We start from the raw sequence: 12,792 nt of genomic DNA, 5'->3' as shown, positions 1-12,792 counted from the left end.
GAACAAATTAAACAGTTAGCTTATGTTCTACACAATAGGGTAATGCAATAACATAAGCTACTCGGAGGCCCATTGTGAGTTGAGTCTCTGTGCAAATAGTGAGGATGTATTATCCTATTCCCGACCTATCAACTAATGCTGGTACCATATTGGAAAAACCAGCTTGAGTTGAAAGACGTTACTCGGTCTAGAGGTACGAAGCCCCGAGAAGTTGATTGCCTCCTTGGGAAATGGAGGTACAGGTCTATTAAATCTATGTATTCCTGGAATTCTTCCTTAGTCCAGCACCGATGTGAAATTTGACCACAATGGAGAAGGGTTGGAGAAGCCCAAACTTGCTCGGTACTTATCCTATCACCTACTCGGGAAGCTTAAGTCAGGGTGAGAGGTGATTTACCTGAGTCAAGGTGGGAAGCTTCCATCCCTGCCTAAAGCTCTTCCTCAAGCTCCTGATCCTCTTGTGCCTCTCAGGCCTCCTTCGCAGCGAGCGCATGCGCCAGCCTCTCCTCCGCTAGCCATTTCTATAATGCCTTATTGGCCAACCTGTCTATGTAAGTGATGTGACGGGACGCCAACTTTCGAGACTTTTTGGACCGACGATACTTGGTCAGCTCCAAGTGTTGATTCGTTGTTCTACGCTGAGAAGCCCTGACCAAATGAGGTTTGTTTCTGTTACCAGGATGCTAAGGTCCAAGTCTAGATCAGGAAGAGCCTTCATCGCCTGAAGATGATCCTCGAAGAGTTGGACGTAGTGGGTTTGGCGAAAATGACCTATTTAAAAGGAATTGACTAAGTATCGAACACAAAAAAGTCCTAATAAGGTGAGGGATAATGCATTTGGGAAGATACTCACCAACTCAGACGAAGTCGAGAATCAGGGTCAGATTACTAAGAATCGGTGTAACACCCTGGATAACCAAGACCGTTACACTGTGTGTTTATAATTGTGCAAGACTTGCTAATCAAGTCGTTTAGTTGAAAATGTGATCCTAAAGTCATAATTGAGTTAGGGACAAAATATTTTGGTCATAAATGGTTAATTTTTCATTTAAATAAATGTTTAGTACATGGGATCCCAAAAACAGGGTTAAAGGACAAATTTACAAATTTGTCAAAAGTCAAATACAAGCAAAGGCCACTCTAATGGTAAAATACACATTTTAGGTTTTTAGTCCCTGTAAAATCCCTCAGCCATGGCGAACGAGCAGCTGACAATGTACACCTCGCCCCCACAGCTCTCCAACTCATGGTTGAACCATCTTACCCTTGCCTTTACCTGCACCACGTAGCACCCGTGAGTCGAGGCCCAACAAGAAAACCATATAGCATAACATAAACAATGATAACAAACAAATAATCCATAAAGCAGTTAACCAAGGATTCAACATGTTATGACAGACACATAATCAGTGATGGCAATCAACAAATCACAAGCCATTCATCCCAGTAATCAACAAGCCATAAACATCAGATTCGCAATAGTAAACATATTATTACTCAACAGTTTATCATAATCATCATACAATACTCAGGGTCGACGCCCTTAGGCCGCACCCTCTATTTAACCCACTAATTCTGGCTCACTTAGGCCGAGCTCAGTATTAATCTTAGCCGATCCCAGCTCTTAGTGGCCGAGCCCGTCCTGTGCGCAAATATTAGCCCCGACACTCTTAGGCCGTTTATTTCATGCTCTCATGGCATATCATAATCATACAAAATTTGTATTCAATCATAGGGAATCTCAATCCCAACACAGCCACACAAAAGGGTGTAGTTTTATTACCTTTAAGTCCGAGCGGAGAAAGTGAAATGGTTCCGAGCACGATCTTCAGCCCCGAGCCTTGGCAATAAACCTAGTCACGAAGGCCAATGGTATCCATTAACTTCCAATCCAAAAAAAAAAAAGACTTAGGAGAGAAAAACTAGCCTCTAGGACCTCAATTTCTACTAAACTGGGTAGTAAAAATTGTCGTGAGTGCCTAGGTTCGAACCCCTGGGCCTTACCAATTTTAGAAACAATTCTAAGGCAAACTTCCCTAGGTGGGTCGCTACTTGGCTTAGTGGGTCGCAACTTGCCCTTAAGTCAGAGAGCAGGCACCCAAGCCAAACGGGGAGGCGGGTCGCAACTTGGCCTAGTGGGTCGCGGCGCGTCCCCAAGTCAGAGGCCACGCCTAGGCCAAAATGGCCACACGTGCCGCGGCGCCCCCAGGCTGGGTCGCAGTGCACCCTCTTTGAACCTAGAAGATCTGGGTTTTTTACATGCATATCCCAGCCAAGAATACTAAGACTAAACCCAGAATTTCCCCAACACATCTCCTCTATTCAACACCAATCCAACTACAAATTCAAGATTAAATCACATATTTCTAATTACCAAAACATTAGCAAAAATGTCAAAATCACAATCCCAATTTATCAGCTATTACCATTCAAAAACTTAGTCTAATTCCATCATCCAATTCATATTCAAGAGTCTAGAATTTTACCTAGACAACTTAGAAAGAAAATTTAGAATGTAAACTAGAGCTCTTACCTCAATAATGGATGAATCCTCCTCTGAATCCCAGCTCAAATCCTCAGCTTGAATCCCCAAGCTCCCAAGCTGAATTCTAACTCCCAAGCTTCAACTTAACCTTTCCTTCAACTTCCTCCTTCAATTAGCACCAGCTCAAGACCTAAACTTATGTCCCCTTTGTGTTCCTTAGCTTCAAAATTCAATAGGGAGAGTGCGAGAGAAAGAGAGTACATGAGGGAGAAAAGGAAAGAATTCTGCCAATTTCCTTCAGTTTCTAGGTTTCCTTTTTTTTTTTTTCCCTATGCTTTTGAGTATATCTCTAATAGCCTAAAGACTTAATTTCCCCTTAAACTTTTAAATCTTTCAAAGGTGTTTAAAAGGTATTTTAGTCATTTTTTCCCCAGTTCCCACTTATTCCTCAAATGTTCCTAATATCTACCAATTAATCCCGTCATCCAATTAATTACCAATTATTTACTTAATATCTAATAATTCCCAAGTTATCCCCTAAATTCTCAAAAATAACCCTTGGCTTCCCCCGAGCCAGGTATTAATCCCCGTTGTGACTATTTCGCCAATCCGCTCACTAGGATCGTCTCAAGCCATATGATGCAAATATATCCACATAATAATGTGGCCTCAAAAATTTATCACATATAATCACATTTATGCCTTCAACGGGCAAAAATTACAAATGTGCCCTTATAAGCTAAACAAGCCCCACGAGCATATTTAATACTCATAAACATGCATATCACATATCCATATAACCATATAATCATGTATGCCAAAAAATCATGCATAAAACCATTTAATCACACATATATCGATTATGCTCTCCGCCGGCCAAGGCTCGGACCATTTCTGCTTCCAGTACAGAATGTACATCCCTGCAAGCACTCTGTAGTCGTTGGGGGAAAGATAGAAAGGGGCTATCCCCACGAACTTCAGGAAGTTCACAAAGTATTGCTTGGGGGGTAGGGTAGCCCCTGCCATCAGGTTGACCTGGCTCCAGGCGTCGAGGTCGTTGATGCTATGGACTACTGACAGAGACGAATGAGGCACTTGTCTCTTACCGAATAATATCTTACGATGGCTTCGATGGCATCACGGTGTCGGAGCAGAGTGTGGTAATCCTCTACTTCAAATGCATCACCCTTGTACTTTTGTGTAGGGTGTGGAAGCGGGGCCCTGTTCACCTCCTCCACGGTTAACCCCTGTCTCCGAGTGTTTCAGGCCTCTCCGCCACTTGGGTGTCGGGGCGAACTAGTAACTCTCTAGATGGCTCTTGGGTTCCCATCCTTGTGTTGCCTTCGGAGATATACTGTGCTTGGGCCACGTCAAAAATCTCCTGGTCGAAGAGATAAAATCCGTGATCATGTAGTTGTCAGAGTTCCTCGAACATCTGAGACAAAAACCAAGCAGTTAGTATTCTGACTGAAGGAAAGATGGCCAAAACATGGATGGCTCTAGGGATACTGCTTGGGAAGAAGAGAAAAGTTTTGGAAATGCGGGGTATCCCCAGTGCCTAAGGACAAGCCAGAGGGGATGAACCTACCAGAATATGGGAAATCCCCAAATTCCGATCACAGGCTCAGAAACACAAAGTTGACATCAAGACTTTTGAGGGCCATTTTGAACATCCCTAACATCAAAAGGTGCCTAAAATGACTATTGAAAACTAGAAATAGAGTTTAAAATTCCATACCACTGACATTCCTAAACATATATCGAAAAACCTCAAGCACACACAAAAACAGAAATGTGGGTCGATGGTACTTACCCGAGATGAAACGAAGGTAGGTGCTGAGGCGAGTCCTAACCATGAATTATTGTTTGCCGTCTGCCCAAAAGTACGACGATTCACGCCAGACATCCAGAGCTCCTAGAAAAAAGGATTGAAGATGAGAGGCAGGCAAGAGAGAAGAGAGTGTTCTAAGAGGGCTTTTAATGTTCGTATGGTTATCGTGTGAGGCTAAAGATGGTTTTCTTGGGATTTTATACCTAGTAAAACTTACTAGGGAAGCAAATTCCCCATGACTGTCGGATGGCTTGCCCTAGTAAGTTAGTGAGGGTGATCCAATGACCAGGGTTCAAAAGGCGCAGATTGCAGTCATTTTTTCTTTGGGAAAAGATCCTCGGATGCAGGGTAGATGTTTGGGATCTCGGAGTTGACCCCTGATTAAATGCACAGATTAATGGGCCTAGCAATGGGGCATTGACACGTGGGTTTTCTTTTCAAAGTGATGTCTGAGGAAAGCCAAAACGTTTTTTCCCTCCATTTTTTCAAATCACCCTTAAGTTAAGTCTCCACTGCTCGTGGACGAGTAGAGACTTGGAGGGAAAATGTTGTCCGTATTTTCACCTCTGACAAGTGGAAATCCCTAGTGACTAGCTCGGACGTTCATAGACATCATCGGGGCATGTTACTGCCCGAGGCCTTTAGTCAGAGCAAGGGTCCTAGGCAGGACTATGCCTTTGGTAGTGGGTCGTGGGTGCCTTAGTAGATTACTCTTCGAGGTTTGTCCTCGAACCTGGAGGTTCCCCAACTCAGGCAATTAAGGCGAGGGATCTCATCCCCTAGTCATCTCCCAGATCCGAGGTTCTGGTTCTCGGACTTAAGATAAGGTGCAACGTGTCTACGAAGGCCGGTTTATAGAGCCAGAGGATCGTCTGACAACCTTTATGGGTGATCCATCAGCATTATTGTCGAGTGTACAACTCGAAAATTTGCACTCCCACTACGCCGTCTGACATGGAGGTACTTACAGCACACCCTGACAATACCTGGGGCATGTTCCCTATAAAGTAGGTGCTTTTCTACAGTGGGCCCCGCAAATCTTGTTTGGGCTGTGGGCTCTATTCAATGCACCACAATGCATTGGATTGGTATTAATCCCCCAATAATGGGAAGAATGTGTATTAATTACTGATGATTAGTATTAATGACCCCAGCCTCTATAAATAGGGCTGGGAGTCTCATTGTAAAGGGTTTGGGTTTTTGGAGAGAAAACACCTTGTACTCAAAGTAATCTAAACACTGCCTGAGAATACACCATTGGATCTTGCCATCCCAAGCTTCAAGTCCTCTTAATACTAGAGACTCGTGGACTAGGGTTCTTTATATAACCTGAACCACGTAAAAATCCTTGTGTTCTTATTGCTTATTTCTTTAATCTCTCTTCTTGAGGTTGATAGCGAAAAAGGCAGTCAGCATAAACTATGACATTTTTAATAAGTTTTGAGTTATTATGAATGCCATGAGTTTATCTGATTAGGTGTTATAGAAAAAGAATTAAAAATATTTCACTTTTTTATTTTTAATTTAGAAAAGTATAGTTTCTTATTTTATGGTTGCAATTGAAAACATGATTAAAAAGTTAATGAATTATTTTGGAATTTGGTTTCTAAAATGAATTATGACTATTAAACAAGTTTATGTATATGTTGGATTATTAAAGTTGGTATCTTTGCCTATTGTTATGTTAGGCCATGACTAGTTTGTGATTGGATTTTTGGGATTAAGTCTTAATGAAGGATTTTGAATGTTTTTAAGATGAAAAAATGGTAGAAAGCATGCTAGGAAATTATTGGGTATTTAATTTAAGTTTAATAATGCTTGCTGGATTTTTGTGAAATTGTCATGAAATAAAGTGTACGATATTATCAACTTTGACATAGATTTTAAGAATAGTCCCATGTATGCATGTTACATGCAAATGCATTTTTACGCGTAATTATTTGTTAATTAAGTAAGTCTAAGGTCCTTGTTTTAAGACCTTTAAGATTGTTGTGTGTAATGACATTAATTTCCATGATATTATGTATGAGTTATGATAAAATTTAGAGAGTGGTGCAACTATTTTTAAGATAGGTGCCACCGTGCATGATCCATGCGCTCGTGGGATATGTTTTGATGCTTTCATGTGTGTTTTGCATGATATTAAGACAAGTGTTTTGATTATTATTCTAGGATCATTGTGAAGTTGTCCCACTCTTGTTATATCCTGGACTTGAGATAAGGAAGTTAGCTAGATTTCTATGATTATTAATATGATTGTTTAAAAGTAAAATAGGTACCTCATGTGGTAAGTTATTATGAGCATTATGTTTGATTTGTTGTATGATTGAATCAAAGAGAAACAACGTTTCTAGCGTTATGTACATGACACAACAAAGAAAATCAATGTTGTTAGTGTTATGCGACACTATATAGGAGTTACTAAGGTATAACGTAACTCACAGGGCGGCCGTACCATAGGCTCCAAGTGGGCATAGGAGGATCAGTTCCCAGGGTTTTTTGTTTTATGATTTCCTCACAGAGTAGTTACTTTAGTTGTTTGTGTATATTTTCAGATAAAGTATATGTATAGAAATGGAATGACTGTGTGTTATATTTCATTTAAAGATAAGATGATAAGTATAAAATTGTTGCATTTTTTGGTTGTTTGTATTTGTTTGAACTTCCTACTGGACTTTTATCTCACCCCCTTTACTTTCCCCTATCAGTTAGACGTTAGGTTCTATTTAGCACACATGGTGGGCTGGGAGTTTCCATGGTCATAAGTATGTATGCCGCGTGGAACTAGTGCACGAGGATGATCCAGAAATGCCATAGAATAAAAATTTATCTAGTTTTTTTGTTTTTGTTTTTGAATTCAGTGAGATTATTTTAATAAGGCCCCATTGAACTTTTAGATTATTATTGGCATTTTTCTAAATAAGTATCAAAAACTGTTTATTTGCAAAGTTAGACATAGGGGGTATACATTTTTAAGATTATATACATTCATTTATACATTTAACAACCATTTAGGGGGCGTTTGGTATGGGGTAATCCTAAGGTGGGAATGGGAATGTGGAGACAAACCCTGTTTGGTATATCATTTTTGAAATTTTTAGCTGGGGGTTTATTTTCCTGTGGGGTCCACGTTACATTATTAGGGGGAAATATCTTAATTTAAAAATATTTGAGTTTTATTTGACTGAAATCTCAACCTCTTCTCTTCATCTGACTAATGGATATAATTTGTCTAGTGAATTAGTTCGTGTTGTACATTAAAAATTAGCACAAGTTTAGTTACTCAGCTCGGGGTACAGTTGGCAGATGAATATGTGGAAAAACAGCCAAGTAGAACCTTTGGTTAGTAATCATGTGAGCAGCTCGAGTTGGGACTTGGCAATACGACATAAATGTTATTATCAGACCGCCTCTTAGGATAATGATCTAGTTCGAGACCTATAGTGGCCAGATCCTCCTTTGGGCACTCCGAAGTTAATCCGAGCTAAGGTTTAGATAATCTATGATCACCAGCTCGATGAAGATATTCAACTCATGGCAACCTGGTCAAAACACATACCGAAGGATCCCAAGAGACTTGGAGGCTCTTTATATGCTCATTAATGCCCAGACTGTATTGCACATTTATCATTTATTATCCGAGATAGCAAGGATATATTATGTTATCAAATCATATCCCAATGTAAATGGAAATAATCTGTATTAAATGTATACCATATTTATTCACACGGTTACCCAAACGTGTCCATGAAATTCCACTATAAATATCAAGGATAATGGATAGGGAAGGGGACAACCTTTTTGTATTAGTGAAACTCTACAGAAATTCACTACTACAAAACTGGGCTTTCCCGACACCCAACCACGACAGTCAACTCTGTTGACTGTCGTAGTTGCTTAGCGGGACTCTACGCCGACAGTTAAAAACTATAGGCATAGAGACCAACGCCGACAACTAATAACTGTCACCGTTGCTTTTGACTGTCGTTATTGACCCCAACGCCGACAGTTAATTTGAGACCAATGCCGACAGTTAAAATGTGTCGCTATTGAGCCCAACGCCGACAATTAATTCTAGACCAATGCCGACAGTTAAAAGGTGTCGCTATTAACCCCAACGCCGACAGTTAATAAAAGTCCAATGCCAATAGTCTTAAAATGTCGCCAAAATTCAAATAAAAAATTATAATTAATGAATATTATAATTTTAAAAATATAAACTAAATTTTGTAAATATATATTTATAAAAATTATGTATTTATTAAAAACTTTTAAAACTAGATTTTTTTGTTTCTAAATTTTTTATTTACTTCTGTATTTATAATAATTTTTATATCAAAATTTAAATTTATTATTCTTTAACATATTTATAAAATTTGTATTAGTTAAAATGTAGTTGTTTTATTAATTGGAAAAATATTTTAAAAAAATTAATGAATAGTATAATTTAAAAAATATAAACTAAATTATGTAAATATATATTTATAAAAATTATGTATTTATTAAAAAAAATTTAAAACTAGATTTTTTTGTTTCTAAAATTTTCATATTATTATTTTTTGTATTTATAATAATTTTTATATCAAAATTTAAATTTATTATTCTTCAACATATTTATAAAATTAATTATATTATTAACTATATTATTCTTTAATACATTTAATTATACATATATATATATAATTTATTTGGGTGTGAAATAAGTATTAAAAAAGTATATTTATTATTATTACATACATTATAAATTTTGAACTATAAATAAATAAATTAATTATTTGTAATAAAAAAATTAATTTAATTTTTATAAATAAGAAAACATTTTAATTTAATAGTATTTATAATTTAAAATCTAACACTAATAAATAAATATTATGCTACGCGGGTACTAAAAAATTTGGGCGCCAACCTTCAACTTTTTCATTTTCATTTCTCCACTATTTGATTTAAATACTTTATTTCTTATTTTATTTTTAACTCTCTCTATCTGAAATCCCTCGTATCTCTCTTTCTCAATCCCTAAATTTCTCCATGCCTCCGATCTCCAGCCTCTCATTGCACCTCTCGCACGATCGACTATCGCCTTTAGCCTTTCAGAATAAATGGCCTTTGAATCGAGCTCATCCTCGTCTCCTCTGGTGGGTCAATGGAAGTTGAGCGCCACCTCTGCTTGCTTGGGACGCCGCCTCCTTCGGTCCCATCGCCCCCGCTAGCCGGGGTGAAGAAGTTGAGCACGGACTTTGCTTGGTATGTCCCTTCGCTTGAATATATACTTATATATTTATAACTATTTGTTTACTCTATTTTGTTTGCTAAAAATGATGATCTGAATTTTAAAATTGTGGTGTTTACTATAATCTTTTATGAGACTATTTTCCTCTTTTTTTTTTAAAAAAAAAAAAAAATTGACTGGAGAAAGGGGTTTCCGTGCAAAAGTGGACTCTTTAATCTTGTAAATTTATATATATTGAGCAGGTGATTATTTAATATTTTGAGTGAATGACTTATGTTTTGGTTTGTATGTATGTAAGTATGACTTTGTATTTTTTTATTTCATTGATTCAGGCATTCTTTCACTGATGGTGCAGAGGTCATGTGAGAAAGATAGTCCTTTATGCTATTCTATTTTTGTATAGGTGTTTCACTTTAAGAAGTTCCATATACTTTTGTCAAGAAAAGGTAAATAAACTTTCTAAAGGTAGTATTTAAAATAATTATTGTGAATGTTTGGATGTTTGTATAGAAACTGTTTGACAAAATATTTTAGAGAACCATAGTGAGGGGTGTGTTCAGTGTGTTCTTTTCCTTTTTCATCTTCTTTAATTTGTAACATACATGTGATTGCTAGTAGTTGTAGTGCAGCTATATACATGTGTGCATGCTATATACATCTTTTTGGTGGCCTTTGGTCAGGGTTTGACTTGTTTTTGTTATTTATTTTTTTTCCTTTGCGTCTTTGTTATTTAACTTAGCATATGTATTTGTTTTGGTCAGGGTTTGACTTGTGTGGTATTGTACTGGCTAATTTGATTTGTATGTTGAGTGTCTTTATTGTTATTGATTCTTGTTGCTTTCCCTTGGTTAGGAGAAGCACTTTGCATTAAAAAATAACCAAACAAATGCATATGGAAGGCCTAGCTTGATCAACTATATGCATTATTTTTGCATGTATTCCTGGTTGTATATAAGAAAGTCTGTTTTTATCTGTAACATATCATATGAGATTTGGGGTATGGATTTCTTTTAAATAAAAAGAGTCAAACTCTATGGAATGTAGCTACAATAACTACTTTCTGATCTGTATTGAAAGCAAGCATACAAGATCAAAAGAATTAGCAAGAGCACAAGTATCTATTCTAGATTCTTATTTTATTCTTTGCTTATTTTTATCGTTTGCCTCACTAGTTGCTTTATCTCACTTAAATTTTCAATGAAAGATTTTAACATATAAGAATTGCAATTGCTTGTACAGTTCTGAGAGGATTGGATCTACAAACACTTTGATGCTGCAAACAAAAATGAAGAAGGCAGAGATGAACATAAATGAAAAGGGTTTGATATCTGCTTTACAACACTTGAATCCATTCAAATTGAATGGATGTTGTATTGAAGAAAAGCAGCTGCAGTTGGTTTTTGAATAATAGCCTTGCTCATTCTCTATTTGGTAAGCTTATACTCTGTATTCGTCTCTCCTTCTATGGAAAAATACTTTGCTACTTTGATGAATTTATTGATTATCTTTTATATTTAAAAGGCCATGAAGAAGGACAACTATCCATTCGCATATTCTATTAAAAAACATTTGTTATGTGTATTCTTAAAGCTCATGCATGGTACTTAATTCTTTCTATATTTTTTGTAATTTCAAGCATTCATGTATATGTGTATTGATTGATGTTTGCATTCATATGAAGAAATTTATTTGAATTTGTGACACTTTTATTTGCTGCCAGCTGAGGGTGCAGTGCAAAACAACTGAAGCAGCCAATATTGTGAGCTATTTTTTTTGTTCCTGTTCTTGACCTGAATTTGGTTTTTCAAGTATGCAAGGTGCACCGAATTAGTCTCCATCGACATGCGCTGTGTTGCACTATCCTGAGCACTATGGTATAAATTCCTATCTTAGATTTTAATTATTTTGAGTTTTGAAATTATTTGCGAGTTAGGAAACTAAAATGCAATTGTGTATGTTCATAGTATATTGAGAGTTAATTAGTATAATGAGTTGAGCTGTGATTTCATTGGACTGCTTTGGGACTGTCATATGCCTTGTTTGCAGGTTTTTAAAATTTGGAGATGTCCGATTTGCAGCTGTTGTGCTGCCCATTTTTCTTGAAATTTACGGACTCTTGTCTAGTTACTTTGCAACTCGGTTGCATGCTCTTCCTAATCGACTTAGCATATTTAATTGTATACTAAATTATGTATCATATGCAAAAAAAAATTGTTTTGCAAGCTAAATTATGATTTTCTATTTTGCGTAGACTTTCAAATGTGAATTAGATTAATGAATTTGGATTAGGTTTATTCACAACTCGTTGTGTTACTTGTCACTCGTGTTATTTTAACAACTTTAACATATGTTATCTAGTATACTTGTGTTATATATTAATGATCTATTATATTTATGTTCTCAGTGCTTTTATTTATAACTATGTTATTTTTTCTTTTCTTGCTAAGTACTATGGACTTAGAATCTTAAGCATATTACTTACCTAAAGAACTAAGACTAACTACTTAAGCCATGAGGCTATCTTGTTTGATAAGAAAAATATAATTTTTATATAAATCATTTTTGTGACTAAAAAAAATATCATCCTTTTTATTTCTTCTGCAACATCAAGTTCTCTATTTATTTTAACCTCAAGTTTTTTATTTATTTTAATTTTGGTTTGACTTTAATGGTGTTTATTCTGTATTGTAGGCTAAAACTCTACTTGGATATTTAAGAGAACCAATACAATTATATAAGAGAACCAAGGCAACAAGAAACTCTTCAAGTTGTTGGGTATTATTTTCTTTCTTGCTTGTAAGAATTATGTACAGTGATGATTTGATGTATTATTTACATTGAGAATAATGAATTTTTATTGAGAATTATTTAGTCTCATGGGGATTTGATGTATTATTTACATTTTAATAAATTTTTTATGTATATGAATTTTATTATGATAAATATAATTTTTTTTACAAGTTATGGTAATAATAATTAATTATATGAGTATTTTATTTAAATTTATATCAAACTTCAATTGTTAAAAATATAATTAGAAGTTCTAAAAAATATATATCGAAAAATTATTATTTATATATATATAAATTTAATGTTACGATGATACTTATTAGCGTTGCTAGCAATGGCGACACCTAATAACTGTCGGCGTTGTTAGCAACGACGACACCTAATAACTGTCGGTGTTGTCAGCAACGGCGACACCTAATAACTGTCGGCATAGCCAGCAACGGTGACACCTAATAA

The 12,792-nt window shown here is 36.1% G+C and overlaps 1 long non-coding RNA gene across 1 annotated transcript; it reads left to right on the top strand.

Annotated features, from left to right (window-relative positions):
• The first annotated feature begins 9,300 nt into the window (after positions 1 to 9,300).
• LOC133803559 (uncharacterized) lies at positions 9,301 to 12,428 on the top strand. Its single transcript, XR_009878055.1, has 5 exons — positions 9,301 to 9,560; positions 9,879 to 9,992; positions 10,786 to 10,977; positions 11,267 to 11,420; positions 12,238 to 12,428. It is a non-coding gene; the product is annotated as an uncharacterized LOC133803559 (long non-coding RNA).
• Positions 12,429 to 12,792: the final 364 nt, after the last annotated feature.

The sequence above is a fragment of the Humulus lupulus genome, chromosome X (genome assembly GCF_963169125.1).
Source record: "Humulus lupulus chromosome X, drHumLupu1.1, whole genome shotgun sequence".
NCBI lineage: Eukaryota > Viridiplantae > Streptophyta > Magnoliopsida > Rosales > Cannabaceae > Humulus > Humulus lupulus.
This window is presented reverse-complemented; position numbering and strand designations above follow the sequence as displayed.